The following is a 17,509-nucleotide window of genomic DNA, read 5'->3' on the forward strand; positions in this document are numbered from 1 at the left end:
CTTCTGGCGGAGTACTTGTGCTCCACCGGTCTGGCGACGGCTCTTTGAGAGCCTCATCATCATCCCTTCATCCTCCCCCAACGCGAAATAGGGCAGTGTACCGCCTCAGCGGCGGTGAATCGCCCAGCCCATTACCATCCAATGTATGTGTGTGTGTATGTTGACGAATATGGCAAGAGTTAGCGACTAACGCAGAGAAGTTACGGGAATGGTCACGGAAGCAACGTCCACGACTGACTGGCGTATCGTACGAGGTAGGCGAGTGTTAGTTGCTGCATAGGTCGTCGTAGTGCTGACGTAAGAGCAGCCGGTTAATCGAGTAATGACACCCGGGGTGTCGCGCATTACTTGATGCTTACGCGCAGTAAAGCAAGGCAACAGAATACAAAAATGGCACAACTGGAGAGCGGAAACGGTAGCGTTTCAGACACCTTCAGAAATTAAGGGTGACAAAGGAAGTCACTGAAAAGGTTAGCCAGCTTTAGGACTCGAACCCATTTTTTCTGTATTACCGGTCCAGGGCTCTTACCAATTGAGCTAAGCTAACACACCTCCCCAGCGCCTTCCAAGGGTGCGTCATCTGAAGGGACAAACTAACCACTCTTTCACCCATCCCCTTTTCACTCCTACATGTTTTCACACTCACACACACATTCATACGACGGGATCGACGCAAGCGGCAATTGTTGAACGTGATTGCAATTGATGTTCTGAGGTATTTGAGGCTTTGTATGTATTTGTCCTTTCTATGTGTGTTCCGCCTCAGGATATCAATTGCAATCACGTTCAGAAGTATAGTGAGAGCGAGAGGGTATAGAAATTCAGTGACTCCAGATTAAGCTGGAAAGGGAACGCCCTCGTAGGCTGGAGCTAGAACGAGCACAAGATGACCGCTCTATCTACAGCGAAACGCCGTCCATGAGAATGCGTGAAGAGAATTGGAACTATTTTGGCCGAAGAATAAAGCTGTGTTGCTGCAGCTGCCAGCCGACTGCGAGGAACCCATGTGGTTCGAAGGGATAGAAGTGTATGTAGAGGTGCCAGAGGGGATGCAGAGTCACCTTCTATTACCTATCATATCAAAGGAGGTACCAACTTTATTCGAAGCTGAGTACCGGTGACCTCAATGACTACAAGACAGTGAAAGAAGCAGTGCTCGCACCGCTCCGATTGTCCCCGGGCGAGTACAACAGCATATTCGACTGGCGGTATCAATAGAGGTACCAACTCTAGGCACCAATGCTCTAAGCCAGAGCGCTCCGAGCTGGAGGAAGAAAGAAGATGGAAGACGGAAGAAAGAAACAACTGCCGAAGCTGTTGTCAGAGCGATCCCTTTTGAGCAGTCGAAGTGCTCCAGAGCGCTCCAGCACGATCCGTGGCTGCCAGTCGAAGATGCCATGTAGTGTTTCGTGGAAGCAATCAAAGCCAAGGACGAGACGCAGTCGAACTTCTGGGCTAGACTCCGGAGCTGTGTAGTAGCATATGCGAAGGCACACGAGGTGAGAAGCTACGAGATCTAACAAAGTTTGCTGGTGATGGTGACAGTAGAAGAAGAAATATGGAGATGTGAGCCCACTTACCGCGGGACAAGGTATTTGTTATCGTTGCTCATGGCTGACCAGTTCGTAGCTCTAGACTCAGCCTAGAACACAACGAAGTTAAGCCCTCAGAATGTGACATGGTAAACGCTGTAGAAGAGTTTAAAGTTGTAAAGGGCTTAGGAAGTGCCATTCCAGGGCAGATGGACAGAGCAACTTCCAACCAACGTAAGGAAGGGAAGAAAAAGAAGGTACAGGTTCGAGGAAAAAGAAAGCCCCCAAAAGGAAACAGGAAAAGAACTCCAAGAAGGAAGAACGGGTTCTCGTGCTTTGTTTGTGGTGGCAATCACTATGCCACTAATTGCGTTAAAAAGAAGCCACCGGAGGCAGGTTACACGACGTCTAGACAGTAAAAGAAGAAAGGATGTAAGTCAGCGGCATGTAAACAAAGTAAGGATAGATCCGAGCGTCTGTGTCGAGAGCATTTTGGCCGGTATAGCGAGCTGCATGGCTCACACCGCGCGAGACAGCACTGCAGCAAAGTGAGGCGAAATCTGACGCTCCCCGGTCGAGAGATTGAACGGTTCAACTACAGTGCGGAACGCAGAAATTCATTTGATTGGATGACAGCGGCGCAGATGTAACGCTTGTTCAAGCTATAATCACGGAAACGACTCGCCAAGTCCGTTAGGGCGGAATAAACGAGTAAACGCCGGGACGGAAGCCAAATTACGTAGAAACAGCACGGCAATTGGCACGGCTGACACGTCTCAGCAGGATTGCCCTAGCGTGGCGGTAGCGAACGCTGTGACGGGTGAACTATAGAGGCTCGGAAGCGCCGCGTCGCGGCAAAACTGCTTGGATATCTCCGCTCCCGTCGACGGGTTGTCGTGCGGAGGTGGTCACACACACTTAAAAATGAACTTCACCGCATAGCACGCTCCTAGCCAAACATCATCTCGAATGATATCGTTATCTTCCCCGATTTGTTGAAAACGGGAGGCGTACACCTTTTTCGTGACACTTATGCTGTTCATAATTGTCACCAAAAAGGCGTACGCCCCCGTTTTCAACAAATCAGGGAAGATGACGATATCATTCGAGATGATGGTTGGCTAGGAGCATGCTATGCGGTGAAATTCATTTTTAAGAGTGCATTACGAGCCAAGCAGCAAATTATGCTGCCTCTATATATAATAATTGGGTGTTTTACGTCGCGAGACAACTGAGATCTCTGCCTCTCTGGGAGGTGTGGTGGTAGCGAAATAGCTCGTCGTTGTTGGCCGCACATTGGGTGGACATCGTCACGACTATAGTATAGCCTGCTAGCAGACTACAGTGGGCCAGGAGAGCACCCTTCAAACAAAGCTTCACTACATAGCACGCTGAAGGCCCCAACCATTGTACAGAATGATACCTCTCTCACCCTTGATTTGTGGAAAGCGCGGGGCGTACGCCTTTTTGTGACAATTAACATAACTGCATAAGTGCCACATAAAGGCGTACACCTCCCGTTTTCAACAAATCAAGGAAGAGGACGATGTCATTCGGGATGGCGGTTGGCTAGGAGCGTGCTATGTGGGGAAGTTCATTTTCAAGAACAGCGGCGAGCTCTTTCACCACCACCACCACCATTTTCAAGAGTGTGTGCTATGTGGCTATGTGGTGAATTTCATTTTGAAGAGTGTACGATGCCGTGTCACAAGCCTCTGCTCCACCTGCGGTCTCGTGGTGATAGGAAAGCGTCGTTAACATTCGTACGAAGTGCCGACAGATGACGGCACAAAAGATGACTACGGCACATGATCGATGCGAATAATCTTCGGACATACAAGGCCAGAGTCAATCACGTTGGGGTAATCTTCCAAGGGGAGGGAGAGTTCGGAGATGTGGAAACAGCGCCAACGGGAAGATATACTGATCAATCCATTTTGTCTCTCGAGAGTCGGGACAACGTCTCATTAGGGAGAGGTACAGGCAGACGAGATTCGAGAGTTCAACACACTGTTCGGGGCTCCACAGTGGCGGAAGTAGGCTCCCACGTGATAAGGTTACGCGAAGAGCGCGTCACGAAACCAGGTCAGCCGTACACCCCAGCTTCTGCGGAAAGAAGTAGAGAAGGAAGTTAGTGAACTCTTAGATCAAGAGCTATATAGTTTACCCCATTGTCTGCGTGATCAAGAAGGAAAGCGTAGCACGAATCTGCGTGAATTACGGTGCACTATAAATGCCGACACCGTGGACGAAGCCTACTCACATGGCATTCCAACAGCGCCCCACTGTTCCGCGCAGGACCACCGTTGGTACTGCCAAATTCCACTAGAGACTGAGAGCCAGGAAAATACGACATTTGTGACTCGTATTTGTCACGGACAGTTCGCGGGGCGCGTCAATCACAAACGCGCTACAATCACATTTTAGCGAACTGTAAATTCCGCCCACTCAGAACACTAGGAGTATGCGTGCGCCTACCTCGATATGACATGGTGGTATATTCATCAGACTGGGACGAACACTTGAGGCACCTGGGAGCGGCGCTAACCACGCTTAAAATGTGAGGATAATAGCGAAGCTATCAAAATGCCATATACTCCGCGGCCCGATCCGACATTTGGGCCACGCGCCGGATCGTGAAAAAATCCGAACAATTTCTTCTCGAAAAGAGGTGTTGCCACGAAGAAGAATCTCGATAGTGTGTTTAGGGGCTCCATGGGTATAGCGTGAGTACGCGAAAGACTACGTGGAGACCTCGTCAATGTCAGCGGGGCTAACCGGAGAGGGGTAGAAGGGTTTCTTTGGAATGATGAGGCTGTCAGAGGTCGTGACCCTACGGACAACCCGAGAAGCCGTGGTGGATCGTCACGGACGCTTCAGCGCACCTACCCTGAGCGTGGAGGTAGTGGTATGGAACTATAGCTATAGGAACTATACCTATAGCTCAGGTAGTAGTGGTATGTAACCGCTTGCCGTAGTCGTTCACGCTTAGGGCAACATCATGGCTATCGCAGTGGGGAGGGGGACCGTGCGTCCTGGGCCGACTTCACAGAGTACTGTGCCGACATTTGTCTTAAAGCCCGTCTGAGGAAAACCCAGGGAAAACACCCAGACATCACAGCCGGCGCAGAATTCGAACCCGGGTCACCTCCCAGTCTCGGCGGGAATGCCGTCACCGTAACCCACTAGGTGAGCTGGTGTGTCCAGCTCAGATCAACGACGACGGTAAGGAGCTTACCGACTTCATTCGCGGGCTTCGAGGAAACTGTGCAAAACTGGCTTCAGTACAAACGCCTCAACGCTTCCATGAAACGCACTGCTGCCTGAGTAAAAACAACCATGCATGAATCATCTCTGCATGCTCACGTTTCTCGCCAAAAGCGGCGAGCCTGTCTTTATCGCCTTCTCGTTCCTGCTCGGCATTGCGAAACCACCTTTCATCATATCACTGTCCCATCGGAAATCTGTCGCCTTTTGAATGAGTCGGCTCTTGACCTCGAACTTCGCTTTATAAACGCGCTTCCGTGGCGTTCTATCGGTGCCTCCCCATTCACACACGAAGACTTTGTTCCTCTGTCCTTTGATGAGAAAGATCCTCATATCCGTGCTATTCGCCCTTCTGCGCCGGGTCCCGGAGGAATCACAGCTCGGCTCCTGATGGCGACTTCAAATCAAGAGAGATGAGTGGGAAGACCATATATCGTCTTCCCGCTTATCTCTTTTGGTTGGTCTTTCAAATATTTCCATCCGGGACTGCTAGATTCTAGATGCCTGGAAAGTTACGAAGATTGTCCTGATTCTTAAAATTTCGCATTATTTGTCCTCGGATATCACGGCTTGTGGCTGTGGCTATCTTATCCCCAGCACAAGTAGATGTTGATGTTGACGAAGAAAATAATAGGGAGAGAGAGCACAAGTAGACTCCAAGTATACCTATTCACATCGAACACAAGTAGACTTCGGCACGATCTGAATAGCTAATGTTACTTTTGATTATGGTGAGCTATACTTTTGATGTTCACATGAGCAAAAACAAAACGCAGTCGGGGCGTGTTGCCTCTCGATGTTTATAAGGCGTTTGACTCAGTTGAGGAAGCCGTGCGTTTGCCGCCATATATTCTTGCAGGACTACAATTGCTTGATTGAAATATAAAAAAAAATGTGGAGATGACGATTACAATGTTCTCTCTTGACATGCAATCCTATTGCACCGATGGCACTTGCTCCTCACGCTATCATAATCAGATCACACATAATCAGACACCCTCAGGTGTACATTCTTTCACCTTTGCCCTTCAGCATCTTTCAAGGTCCGTCCCAAAATATCCTGGTGTTGTGACCATATAGTATATCCAGGTGAGATTGCCTTTTGGTAGCAGCAGCTGCATCGCTACCAGAGCTGCAATCTGCTTTACAGTCTCATTTAGATGCCTTGTGCACGTGGCTCACTGACATAGGGCTCTCGATGAGAACCCCCTCCCAGGAACTACTGCGACTGGAACGGCATTTACCCCGGCGAAGGCGGCCCTACTCTTACAGACCTTGCGGTTACTCCACTTTTCCCCGTGTCCTGCGTCAAATCTTCAAACGATTCGGCATCATTAGTCGCCAATCTGCAGCTCACCAGTCCTTATCCCGTCCAGATCTTTCACACACACGATCCAATTGGCATTCCCCACTTTGTCCTCCTCCGTGCATTGAAACACTTCTTCTAGTTGCCCACATTTGTGGCGTGATGACAAAATGGAGCGCTTCTCTCTTCGTTGCCCCCTTTTATGCATCCATCCGCCGTCAATTCTTAATGAACCCCTTCGAAACCTTTTCCGTTCCCTTGTCGCTATCTACCGTTTCCCCTTTGGGCCACACCGCAGACGCCACCACTCCATCAGCCGTCTTCCATGCAGTTGTATCATTCGTCTCGTCAACTTATCGTTTTTAATCTTTAATCTCATTCCTCACCCTTCATACTCTCATCCATCCACCCATTGATCAATGGCCTGCTGATTTTTGTCTGTGTGGCGGAAGAAGGTTTTCGGACAACACTGGGCGCGCTGGACGGCGATAGGCGTCTGCGGTCATCCGGGCTCTCAAGAAATTCGATCGCTTGGTGTTAGGGTGCAAAGAAATAAGGTGGTCCCCAAAATTTCTTCTTGCTGTTCTGCGACGAATAAAAAGGGTTCCTACGAATGAACGACGGGCGCAAGTAAGCTGCAGCGCGTGCGCGAGGACTCTGCTCCCCGCACCTTTCAAGAATGCTCCACTCTTGGAAAGAGCGTATTGGAGAGCGAGGGAACGTCATGACGTAGAGTATTCCCGTGGCATGCGACTAGTGACGTATAGCGGCGAGGCTCAAGCGGGTATTACCAGCGCGACTGTCGAAAAGAAAGAAACAAGATGGCGAATCCGTGTGGTCAAAATGGCGGCGACACGGCCTTGCGCCCGGAAGTTGCAAGCCTGGTTGCCAGTCTCAGGTCACGTGATAGTTGTCATCCGAACATGGGTGCCCAGAAGCCAGAGGTTTTAACCGCTGAGATCACGCTACTGGTGCGTCGCGGTCGCTCGTGTTCCAGTTCCGTCGTCTAGTAACCCACGTTAACTTCTACATGCTGGCCCTCGCGGTGCGGATGAGATGATACCCGATATAGTTGGGCAACCCGAGGCCGTGCGAAAAAAGTGCTGGGTGGCGAATTCCTGGCGCTAGGAAAGCGTCACGAGAACACGCGCGATTGCCACGTTTTGACCAAGAGAACGCCATTGCTCAGCATCTAGCAACGAAAGCTGCCAAGAAACGACCACGCCAATTCGTCAGACGAAAGAAAGGCACCGAGACTTTTCGACGCCACCAAGGATCGTGTCGGTCATCCGCGGCAGCTTTTCCCAACTGTTTCTTTGTAAATTTGACTGCTCAGTGTCGATACACCGCAGAACGAAAATATTTTGCATGGTGGCTTCTCAAGGACAGCTTGACAGATGTGACAGGGTTTCGAACCATGTTAAATGTTACTTCATTGCTCCTTTAATGCCATTCACCGGAAAGACAAAGGAAACTTCAAAAGGAAAATTCAAAGGAAAGAAAGTCCGTATGCAAACGCGAACGCCTTGTCACGTCTTCCGTTAGCATCAGTGTATCATCATAACCTTGCCGTTCACTGCTTAGTGCTCGGCTAAAGGAGCCGGTGATTCAACGCGCTATATTCGATGCTCTGTGTGTCCTAGCATCGTGGCACATAAGGATGGGTAGTGATAATGATAGTGATTTTCCCTGGTTTTTCCGAAGACTTTTCACACGAATGTCGGCACAGTTCCCCCTGAAGTCGTCCCAGGACACTGCTACTAACCCCCTGTCCATAACCCCCACTCTTCCCTGCTGCACCACATCTGTCCACATCTGTACGCGCCGCTCATAGCCACAGTTGCATCGCGGCGCACACACGGAATTTTGGAAAAAGTATTTCTTGGCATATTCGAAGCTCGTTTCCATGAAACCTCGTAATTCTTCTCAGTTTGTTTGTTTAACAATGACCTTATGATATCCTCAACGGAACGGAACGGCTGTTGAGGGAACGGAGTGGTCCGGCTAACATTCTGTTGGTCCTTTCAAGCGTTGCTGCACCTGACCTGCGAATACTAGAAAAATTCTGAGATCTGGCATGCAAGGGTTACGATCACAGGGCTGTGGACGTTTATGCTGAACCGTTCTATCGCGCTGGCGTGGTAAAATTTACGTTGTGTTCATATTTTGCTTTGTTACGGTTGGGCGGAGAAGCTGAAGCCACTACTCCGAGGCGGCAGCCGGAGGTACCATTAGTAGAGTGTTGCAGCCAAATTGGAAGAAGTTCACTAAAACGTTTCGCAAAAACTCGATAAACCATTTAGTCCCTCTCCCTTCCTCTCTCTCTCTCTCTCTTCTCTCTCTCTCTCTGCGAGGTGCCCGTGCTGCTTGGCTTCTTCCCTCTCGTTACTGTTTTTCGTAGAGCGTTCCCGATCTGTTAAAACACTCCATCATCTCAAACTTGGCGAAAAGAAGTGGTTCGAGGAAAACGAACAACTCCTTTTTTTTTTCTCAATTTCTTTGTTTACACTGACGTCTATGAAACGAGATGACTTTTCCCTCCAACGAGTTGCCCAACTGACTGCTATTTCGGGAAGACACTCCCTATGTTGTCCAGGATGACCGGGAGGTGTAGATGGAAAGGAGAATTCCATGCGCGGTGATCCTTTCTCAAGCAGCTGTCAAAAAACCGGCCACAGTAACTAAAAAGTGTGCGTACGTCGCGGTGCTCCCAGGAATGAACGAAGCTCACTGGTGGCAGGATCGTACCGTTTCCTATTGCGGAACGGATTATGCTCAAGAGAGTCACACGTCTCTCTCTCGCGAGCGTTGGCAATCTTCGACACCGGGCTGTCTTGGAGAAGCCCCTTCGGGCGCATAAGCAATGTCCGGATAAAGGATTGGCGCAGATAGAAAAAGGAGACCAACTTTGTCAAACGGAATCCAGACGCCTGCCTTGTTCTATAAATTCTACCGGCGTCCGTTTCGCGTTTTTCGGGGTAGTAGGCATAGATGTTTGTGTGTTGTATTTACACTTACGGTTCATCTGTACAGCTTGTAACCCTTTCTTTAACGCGGCAACGGCTGGCGGAGCAGTTCGAGAGCAACCTTATCGGCGCTGAGTAGACACAGAAACAGACGCTCCGCTCCGAATGCGCGGAGGATGGTTATCGTGAGTTGGAGGAGGATGCTTCTCGACAAACACCCCCAAGCATGAGTGGGATAGCCCACGACGCTTAGCGCCGATAAGGAAGCTCTCCACCCGTTCCGCCAGTCGTCGCTGTGTTAAATTTAACGTTGCACCAAGCTGTACTTGCACTATAATTTGAAGGGGCACGAAAGTGCAAAAATTTCTCCTCGCGGAATGAAAGATGCTGTTACCTTGACATCAACACAAAAGGAACAGATGTCAGCAAACGAACCTACAATTTACGAATTTCCTTCTCCCTCTCCTTCACAAAAAGGTCGACGATGCGGAGCGCGCTCTCATTGGTCCCCACAAACTATCTGTTCCAATCATCGCGGGAGATCGCTTGAGGAGACCAATGGGAGGTCTCTCTGTATTGTCGAGCTTCTTGACAACGAGAAGGAGAAGGAAGAATGCATCGCGTTTTCTCTCTCTCTCTCTCTCTCATAAATTACGAACGGCGCAACAGATGGCGCAACCCGTTCCTTTTGTACAGAGCCGTATATAGAGAGAGTTTAGCCATCTTTTGATCTTTTGCCGCTTCACGGGCGGACCCCCCGAAGTAGCACCGCCCAAAAAGCCTGAATCAAAGCGAAATTCGCTTATCAGACAGCGGGTAGGCGCCATTTTGATGCAGTCCACCGGCTGGTCGACAGGTGCTTTTGTCGCGGATCATGACCCACAAGCGCCTGTGATATGGGGGCTTTGTTACCAAACTGAAAGGATTCAAGGACGAAGGGTTCTCGAAGGACCCGATACGCACGTGTCTTCCTCCTTGCATCGTGAACGACGCTTTGCATCAACATGGGGTCAGCGACCGCTTGACGACTGGACAACAATAGAGCGCGGCGAGGGATGTCGTTTAGCCGTGACGTCGCATAACGCGGTTGAGGTTAGACTCCTCCTAATGGCCAAACTCTCTCTATAAACGGCTCTGCTTTTGTATTGCTCTCAAAGGAAACGGTATCTTTCGTTGCGCGACGAGAAATTCTTGCACTTTCGTGCCCCTTTAAAGGTACCGTAAAGAAGAGGAGGTGCAATCTCGGAAAATTTATCTGTTGGGTAGGCTGAGCCCTCCGTGCTCCTGCGTCACAGTTTTCGTCCCAACTGCGCTCATACGATTTTAGAAAATCAAAATTACAAACCAAATTACGGGCAACTCTGTGTCGATTGATTCATTGATTTTATATTTATCTGGCGCAAGGATAACATAGATCACAACTGTGTCGAAGTACTCAACAAGTGATCATTACTCGTCAAGTACGGCGCAAAACTACATTGCATGCGGACGACACTGGGCCTAAAACGAAAGAAGTTGGCTACGTGTCGGCTACGTAGCCATCTGGACCAGCAAGTCCGTCGGGAAAATAGACCACTGTTGCTTGACGAATGGACCTTTTTCCAAACGGCCTATGTACATGCGCATGACGCGCGTGAGGCGCCGGAGACGGTTATCTCTCTCTTCAGTAGATGGCCCAGTATATGAGGACGACAGAAGTGGGAACCAGTGGGGCGACCGCACGAACGGCGCGAGATCGTCGGTCGCTGTCCGGACCGGTTTTGGTCTTTATTGTGTTACCCACGTGGATCTGTTTTGGCGTGCGCCGAGCGTAGTTTGCTGGGGAGCCACTAGGATACGACACGTATGTGGATAAGGTCCATTGGGGATTATTTCCCACCAGGCGTCGCCCTAGCGAATTAAAAAGTGTTAAGCGTTCTCTCTGATGTTTCTGACTTGCTGCGTTAGGTTTACAAGCAACAATCTGTTCAACTACGCTGTCAACATGAACTGCCTGTCTTGCACAGAGGACAACAGGGAGGAGTGGACCTGTCTAGTGCATTGTGCCTTTGACATTATAGACAAAGAACGGACTGCTCATACGCACTGTCTCCCGACATCTCCACAGCACTTCCGTAAATGCATTGAAAGGCCAAAAAGGAAAACCAGTGCCAAAATGCGCACCATACCAGTATTATAAAGGAGGTGAGTATCGCGCCCTCATAAGACGGTGCTTTTCCGGCTCCTTTGATCTTATTCTTTAGATCGATTTTGCCAATGTTCGGCAGTCTTCGTACGGCGAACGAAATTGCTGTTCAGGTACATTGATATCTGCCGGAGTTTTTATACGAAAGACGTGAACCACTTAGGGTAATGAGCGCCCCCTGCATTTTATGGAGCAATAACTCGCTTTCCATATCCCCTATAGACACGGGGGGCGTGCATTTTCAATTCTCAAGCACCCTGCAAACAAAAAAAAAAGTTTGGGCTAACCGAGTTTGTTTTTATCGGCAAGCAATATTTACGAAATTCTTTTGAATACCAATACCGTGGAGATCTCCGTGCAATTCTATCGCATGCGTGACACACTGGTAGTTTAAAAATGCACGTGAGCACTAACAGTTGACGTTGCTCAAGGGGGAGGGAAAAAGGGAGAACGCTCGGACATTTCCTCAGTGTGCTCTGCAGCAAGTTACGTATCATTTCTGAAGCTTCCACGAAGCGAAAAACGAATGTTTTTTTCTTTCTTCTTCTTAATTCCGTGTGAGCGCCGTGACGTAACTGTGGTTATGAGCCGCGTACAGATGTAGACAGATATAGAGAGAACAGCAGAAAGGAGTTGGGGACAGGGGGATTAGTATGCGTCCTGGACCGACTTCAGGGGGTACTATGCCTACATTCGGCTGTAAAGAATCTTCGGAAAACCCACGGAAAAACTCAGACAGCACAGCAAGTGGTAGGATTCGAACCCACCACCTCCCAGTCTCCGGGACGCCTTAACCCGCTGGGCCATGCCGCTGGTGGACAACGCGAATGCCCCCGCCTTAAATAACCAAGGTCAGTGAGATCGATCAGAAACCGAGAGATCGAAGAAATGTAAAGAAGAAGGGATCGGAGGAGCACGGAAAAAGAATAGGATTATCACGAGGGCTTGGTCTCACAAAATAGATTCTACTCTGCGTTTCACGGGTTGTTAGCTGCTAGCGAGAAGGAACAAAATGAGAGGCAACTCCGTGTCCGCAACGGAATGTTCAAAAGCTTGGGTGGTCAGACGCTGCAACGGTTTGTTGACTCGAGGATCAAGTAGCATTCTCAAACTCAGATTACCTGCTGCAATTTTGCCTCTTGACAAACGCTGACGGGACTGCTGTCGTTCGTGGGGAGCACAGTGAAGGAGGATGCGCGGGCTCCACGCTTGTCTGCGTCTTCTCAGACTTGGGCTTTCCAGGGGCGGGGGGGGGGGGGGCGTAGCAAGTGTGCAGACCCCCCCCCCCCCTATCACATCTTTTTCTGGAGGCGGACGTTGCGCACTGTGTGGGTGTTCTGAGGTTCCTTTACGACCTATGAATAAAGAGTGCAGTATTTTCACAAGCGACCTTGGAGTTCCAGAGGGGGGTGGCCACAACCCCCCTTTGCCCACCTCTCGGTACGCACGGGTGAAATACAGCCTCTCCCACACATCCCGAAGATCTTGTCATCCCACCGTTGGTGAGTATATACTACATAATTATACCTCTTATGCCACGTGTCCACAAGAAGTGCACTCCGCATTGCTTGAACGTCGTGGTTGTGTCTTCTCAAGTCATGGTTGATGCGATTGCTAGCGAGTCCGGTACCAGATATGCCGCACATATGACTCCGAATTCTTATACTCTTCTCTGACGGACATTTCACCGTGAACCTATGACGGGCGCTTTGCAGTGCACGCCTAACACGCTCTCATTGTAAGCGGCGCGTTTCTTCAAGTAAGCCAAAAGGCGTATGAACGCCATACGTGGCTTCTATTTTTGAAAGATCAAGCGGCAGTATGCAGGGTCAGGTCTGCGCGATGAAAGTTCTCTCCTGAACTTTCATGGTACTCTTGATGTCGGAAGCGACAGCATAATCTCCTTGGGGAAACTCGCTCAGATTCTTCTCCCACTCGGTTGCATCTCTGAATCATTCAATTGCTCCGGGGCCATGCTTTTTCTCTCTCTCTCTCTCTCTCTCTCTCTCTCTCTCTGTTTCTTACTTGCTTGCTGCGCCGAGGTAAACGCTCCCATTGGAAGGTGCTCCGGAAACACGATAAGCCGACCGCACTTTTCCTCTCAACTGGCTGTCGTCACATCGCTGAGCCTGGATTCGTTATCGTATCGTTTTCGCAGAGCGCTTTTCCGTCTACGGGATGCTCTTATTATAGCGTCCTCGATAAACTTGCTCCGGAATTGCCCCGAAACCACCGTGGTGCGTGGCGCTCTACACTGACGGTGCCCTGGGTGGAGGCTTTATCGAACATGAAACTGCACCGCACTGGTGGATCTGGTGGATACTAGCGTGCGCCACCTAGAGATCTGTGCTCGCTGTGGCTCGTAGGCTGCGTGACCAGTAGCGAGCGGCACCTGGCGAGCGGCACCGATCGAATGCCATGCTGACATGGCTGTCTGCTGCTACTTGCCCGGCTACACCTGGCTACTTGCCGCTTCCGCCTTCCTCCGTGCTTCCGGCAATCGCGATGCTTCTTGGGATTGCACTCTGGCGCTCGGCCGATTTTCTCGGTGTGAGTTCTGGGCAACTCAGTGCTGCACTGAACGGGTGCATTCCTTTAATCGAGGACGTTCAGTGCGCACCAGTGCAGTTTATCGAGGATGGCAAGCCGCACCAGGTCGCACCGGGGTGCACCGGTGCAGTTTATCGAGGACGCTATCAGATAGGACGCCATCTGCTTTTATTAGATAGGACGCTATCCAGGGTAGCTGTTTCCTGAAGCCATGATAGGCCAATCGTCATGTTCCATTGAAGCGTCCAATTTTCCCGTTGCTGATCTTTGATTTGACAGCTTCTTTTATTGTATCGTTTTCGTTGAGCTGCTTCTGGACCTGTCAAAAGTCTCTATTATCGGACGGAGTTCACAGTACTTAATCTTCCGTGGACACACGCAAGGGGAATATCGGACAGCGTGGGGATCAGACAGGATTAAACAGGAAGGACAGCCTCAGAACTTCAGTTCTCTCATATTCAGGATTAAATAAATTCTCCTATGCGTAATGGCCCAAACGACAACCGACAATATTGCAATAATAAAAAGAAGTGAACTAAGAAATGTGGGCAGGGCAGTGTCGGCAGTATCGGTGTTTTCCGAGACTGTCCCACAAAAACGAATTCTATGTCAAGGGCCTATGTGAAAGCAACTCTGGCTTTTAAAGATCGTTACGTTGCCTCCACGTACAACCCCGCACCGCCTAATAAGGAACCCGCCGGCATCGGAGAGGCCCCTAACAGGTAAGAAAGCATCGTTATGGACTGCGAAATGTCAGGTATCTGAAGAAGGAAGGAAAAGGATCCATAATCTCGTGCGAAGTGTGGCACTCGAACGCTTTTATGATTGCTTCTTAAATTGCTGGTCCATCCTGCCATGCCCCTCACTAACAAATGATTTCCTCTAATCCCATCGCCGATATTACTGCAAGACTCAGATGTTAGGAACATTTCAAGTCCATCTTTTCCCACAGAATTCTCCTGCAATTCCTGCAAAAATCAATACGTCGAGAAGAAACATGCCAGCAACACTGCCGCTATTATTGATACCGCAGCATTAACCTTTTTGTATACTCACTAGGGTTGCGGAGTTGCCACTCCGGGGTTGGAATGATTCCGGAATCATTCCAGATTTATCAGAGCCCGGAATGGAATTGGAATGGAATGGAATGCCGGAAATTGTCCTTGAAATGGAATGTAATTAGGCTTTTTTTTTTCGCAGGCAGAATGGAATTGGAATGGACAGGTCTGGATGCCACACGGTCAAGGGCTAAATAACCTTGTCTTTTTGCTTTTTCCGCGATGGGTAATGCCAATCACCTCTATAGCACTGCTGGGCTACCCAGCACGGTTGCCGGTCCTTTTTCTTTTATTGATGGAATTAAAGGAATGGAATGGGGTTGCCAAACCATCCCAGGAGTGTGAATTGGCCATACCTTTTCGTTCTGAGGAATTGAAAGGAATGGAATTACCACAAATCTCCATTCCTCGGAATGGAATTGGAATGGAATGGGTGATCCCATTCCGCAACCTTGATACTCACCCCTACAGGTTTACGATACTTACCCCTACCTGCAAGCGCAATTCTACATCACTCGGAAATGGTAACGAAATGTACAGCATCGTCATCGAGGCTAACTCTGGCGTATCTCGCCTCTTAGCTCATTATACGAATTATTTCCCATTCCTCTCCAGGTATCTGGGTCATCAGTATATCAACCGTAACTCAGACGTCGTCCTCGTCGAATCCACGCCCTATTGTATAAGGAGCTCCGAATACCCGAAGGAGCCACACAAAGCCCACCGTTAAGCCCTTCATTAACACCACGATTCCTGCACTGTATGTCAACTACTGCAAACGGAAAAGTAGTAATGACCTGCAATGATTGTGCAGTGCCTCCTGTGCTATCTTCTGTGTTTTCCTCAAACTCAGGGACATGTTGTATACGTGAAGTGTACACCAGCTCGCGTGCATTTTACTTCTGCGTTTATCGCTGTCCAAGCTGAGAGGCATGAGTGATGTCCAAACTTTCAGACCGCTGAGTTGAGTTGAGTTGATAAGAAAAGAAAAAAAAATCAGAAATAGGCACTCATTACGAGAGCCGGCTACCCCAGATCACTTAGGAAAACACAAATGGCTATCTACAATAAAACCAATGAGTGACAAAGACTCTCAGTCAGACCGCTCTTCGATTCCTAAGAGTAGCTTCACATTAAAAATATGGTCAAGGCCTATTGTTGACGGTCACTGTAACTTGGTACCTTCGAGGATCGCTAAGGCTCTTTGACAACGAAACACATTGCGTATGTGGACAGTTCACGAGCGCTCTGCACTGACGCCTCGGATGCGGTGAGGTTAGCCTCTCCGATCTCGCGCCTCTAAATTGAGCGGGAAATTGCCCCAGACGCGATGAAACTGAAATTGGACGTGGAAAACATTCATTCCGCATCATAAATGAGCAACCATACACGCGCGAGGCCCATCAACTACAGATCGCGCAGCTGCGCCAGACTGCGCCACAACTCCATTTTTCTCGCGCCAGTGGCGCTTCGGCAAAGAACGCTTCCGAGGCACTTCCATCACTGTAGTCACCTGAATACCATTGTCACACGGCAAACTGAATTTAATTCCCAGCGGCTGACACTCGCACTGAATGACACTCGTTCCGTGTAACCCGGTGAAACCAAATGGCGGTACGTACGAATGAGTACCCGAATGAGTTGGAGTAATTCATTCGTTTTGCCCTCTCGCACCGACTGCGCACCCTCGTCAGCAGAGAGGTACCAAAAACAGCAACCATACACCGTTAGGGGAAATCAAATACGAACGAAATGTTGTACTCCAATATTTTATCACAAATTTCATAACTTTTGATATGAAGGAAGGAGACTTAACACTGTTTTTCAGATAACTACCCTCGTTGTCGACTCTCACGCTTGCGCGATTGGCACATCGCACATGAGCTTCTTACTTGTCTTGGATTGTGATACATAGCCAACTGAGTGGCGACCAACGCGCAACGATTTCGTGAAATAATCTACCTAAGCAAACGGAAGCCAACGATTCCAGACAAAACTTGCCTGTGTTTGTAAGAAAAACTTGCCTACCACGTTTCATCGTATCTCAAAGCAGTCATCAACCACCTTCGTCTTGGTCGTACGCCCTCGTGACGTCTGCAGAGGTGCTGCACCCAGTGGTGACGTCAAGGTCGTGCTGTAGACTGGGAGGTGGAGGATTTGAATCCTACACCACTGCACTTTGCTGTCTGAGGTTTTCACTAGGTTTTCCGGCAGACTTTCCAGACGGATATCGGCACGGTTCCCCCTGAAGTGGGTCCAGGACGCATACTAATTCCTTGCCTCACACTCCTTCCTGCTGTCCAACTATGCACGTCTGTACGCCGCTCATAGACACAAGACACGCTCACACACACGGAGCCCAGAGGAAACACACGACTTAGATTGGATTGGATTGGATTGGATTGGATATACCAGGAATTCCGAGGCGGAGTGACGTTGGCCGTATCAATCAAGGTGGCTCTCAAACTTGGACGCTGGGGAGGGCATCGCCTCTTTACAAATCATTTGCTTTCTCCCATTTCCCTCTCTCCCAGTTATTTTTTTTCTAGCCTCTCCCCTTATGATTTCAATTATGTGACGTGTTGAGGAGTGACAGCGTGCAGTAAACATCGGACGAAAAGAGACACAGCACGGCGCTCTCATTC

At 49.4% G+C, this 17,509-nt stretch overlaps 1 protein-coding gene and 1 long non-coding RNA gene across 2 annotated transcripts in view; both read right to left on the reverse strand.

Moving 5' to 3' along the window:
* The window catches only part of LOC135368312 (tachykinin-like peptides receptor 86C), a 119,038-nt gene that overhangs the window by 58,798 nt on the left and 42,731 nt on the right, over positions 1-17,509 (reverse strand). The gene's annotated exons all lie outside the window — the stretch shown is intronic.
* Positions 3,345-6,196, reverse strand: LOC135368313 (uncharacterized). Its single transcript, XR_010414743.1, has 2 exons — positions 5,819-6,196; positions 3,345-3,638 (listed from the first exon to the last, which is right to left on the reverse strand). It is a non-coding gene; the product is annotated as an uncharacterized LOC135368313 (long non-coding RNA).

This window comes from Ornithodoros turicata, chromosome 9, assembly GCF_037126465.1.
Source record: "Ornithodoros turicata isolate Travis chromosome 9, ASM3712646v1, whole genome shotgun sequence".
Classification (NCBI taxonomy): Eukaryota; Metazoa; Arthropoda; class Arachnida; order Ixodida; family Argasidae; genus Ornithodoros; species Ornithodoros turicata.